Here is a 3,001-nt window from a genome sequence, read left to right on the forward strand (position 1 = left end):
GTAAGGCCTAAGGCCAAGAAAGAAAGTGATCTCCCACAAGTGGGAACAATGTTATCATGAATGTAAATACAAGATTGATTGTGTCAGAGATAAAAGCACTAATTATCAATACATCAGGTTTTAGGGTCTTTTAAGTATATACAAGAGACCTGATGTCCTCAAACATATGGAATGTCATTGTTCAAAAATCACATATTACTATGTCCATACCCCCTATTGCTGTTTGGGTCCTGAACATCTGGAATACTCACTCCTGGAAAATTTCTCCTGTTCAAAAACACAATAAGTGTATGGCTACTTCTGTGTCTGGTGTGTTTTTTGGTCTCACAACAGCAGTAGCAAAAGCTCTGCAGATACTCAGGCTGGTCTCAAATAGAGAGGATGCCCAAGACATTTCAGAGACTCCCAAGCAATACAAAGTGTCCCCAAGATCCCACCACCTGCACAGGACATCGAACATCTCCAGGCACTAAAATAACTTGTCAGAAAGCTGTGTCAATTTAGTGGAGTGCTGTCTAAGGGTGAACTTTGGTTTGTTTTTTGTGAGATATCTATACCAGTACATAAGATATATTGGACAATATCTTTAAGCATTCTGAGGATTCAGCAATGCAATTTTTATGATTAACAGATACAGTAAATTGGATTTCATATGTCATCAATATGCACTTAATTTTGAAAGGCTGATAACCAGAGATGTTTAATTCTATGTTTTCATATACCACCACACAAATGTCATTTATATGCACATGTATTTTAATAGGTATTGCTGTAGATTTCTTGCTCCATAGTAGTTTATAAAGAAAGCTGATTAATTAAGTTTATTCAAATTTAATGTGCCTGAGAGTGGAAGATGTGCTGGGAAGTTGGGCATATCATAAAGTCCTTTCAGTGCCGGAGTCCAGGAACACTGGCATGTGTGGAGAATCTGTCCAGGTTTGTGTTGAGTATGTGAGCCAATAAAATGAATAATGATCTTCTCAGGTACGAATAATGAGTTTATTGTGCTGTACACAAATTCTACCCAAATCCTGTTGGAGGATTCTCACCCACTTTCCTTCTCATGTCCATTTACAGTCCATTCTAGTGGGGGATATCTCCCTGAGAAGAGCCCAGTGATCACCCATTTCTCAAAGTTGAGTTGGAGTGAATACAGATTTGTGGATTCACCATTGTATCAATCCAGCTGCTTCTAGATGATGGGGAACATGATAAAATGAGAAAATTCCATGAACATGTGATCATTCCCTCACTTCATTTTCACAGAAGCAGTACTGTGGGGAATACCATGAGGGTAGATAAGACATTCAATACATGCTCCCTATATACAATATGTGCTGTTTCAACATTCTCCATGTGGGACTGGTTGGAATGAGTGTGAGCTCTCCAAAGAATATGTTTATGACAGAGGAGAGAAAGACCACGTTCAGATATCCCTGTTTTGGGGGTTGGGGTTAGGGATTCTCCTTAGTTCAGAATTTATTTTCATAAATTCAGCACTTTCCCTCTGATGCTTGATATCTTCTTTGCCCAAAAATTTCACAATTCTGAGATCTAGATAAATGGAATATCTTCCCTGGGTATCCAGTGAGTTTTAATTCTGAAGAAATGTAAACAATGCCTGAGGATACCTTAGTCATTTCCTGTTTATACATGGGACTTCACACAAGCAAACCACACCTCTGTCCTCCAGGTTGAATATCAGAATCTGGTGCGTATTTCTGCACTGTAGGATATTTTCTCAAGGACCTTGACTAGAAAACCAAGATATTACTGTTAATGTCATTGTATTGATGGCTACATCTACCTGTGACTTCTTCATACATTTCAGAATGGAGTTATAAGATTGAAATTAGCCATAACAAAAACATCAAATGCTGTATGGTCTCACTAATATGAATTAACATTAATAAGTGAACTTGGACAATTCAAGTTATAAACACAGTTTTTCAGGAAATAGAAATAAGGTATAGGACGGACAATTGGTGTTGATGGAATACAGATTATGCAAGAAGACTGATTGTAAAAATTCAAAAATGGAAAGCACAATGCTACCTGATAGTAGGAAAATAATATAAGGACACTTAACGAAATTGAATGTGAGTATGATTGATGCAGAAGTGATGAAGGCACTATGAGGCCAGAAAGAAAGATAGAAGATAAAGACTGAGATGAAATAATTTAGGAATGGCTAAAGTAGACAATGATGGAAATGTACTCAACAGTAACACTGTAATATGTTCCACTGAATGTGACAAAGGCTTTATTCCCAACCTTACTGTCCACAGGCAGGGCACAAAGAGAGAGATTTGGGTTCTTTGTGGAAGAAAATGAAATGTCTTCACAAATAAATTCGGCAGAGTAAATGCAGGTTTGTTGCACCCCTGGGATTGGGGCACAACTTTCAGCTGAGCGATTTCCAAAAGAGGACATGTCAAACCATTGTACTGTGATGCACAGCAGGGCACAAAGCTTTGCCATTGCCATTTCAAGTCAGGACCATGGAGGTACAAACAGCGGCAGGTTTTATACATAACAGGATGTGGAACATTCGGTTAGGGCATTGTGAATTAATCATAAGGCAAGTTAAAAATGATACCCATAAATGGAGTTAGTTGCAGACGTGTGGTTACTGATTTGTTGACCTTTATACTGTGCATGCAAGAGGGACGTTCCAGTTGGCATGCATGATTGCCTCGCTTTGAGTTAATGGCTGCCAGCTGACTGTGGCTCAGTTTGATAGCCTGTTGCAGGCTCCACAGGTTGGGTTGTATGATGTGTCAAGAATAACATTATTTTGAAAATGAACAAAGAGTAACAAGTGCCAGAAAAGTGCAGAAAAACTCACTGTCAGGAGATGAAACAGCACATGTGTTTCCTGTGCAACCACAGTGCTCTGAGATGAGAACTCACATAGGTGTCTTCATTTTTCTGAAAGGTTATATTCATGTTAATAACAGTGATGATAATATCTAAGAGAACCAGGCCCATGATCTATGCT

The sequence above is a fragment of the Tamandua tetradactyla genome, chromosome 3 (genome assembly GCF_023851605.1).
Source record: "Tamandua tetradactyla isolate mTamTet1 chromosome 3, mTamTet1.pri, whole genome shotgun sequence".
NCBI classification, from domain to species: domain Eukaryota; kingdom Metazoa; phylum Chordata; class Mammalia; order Pilosa; family Myrmecophagidae; genus Tamandua; species Tamandua tetradactyla.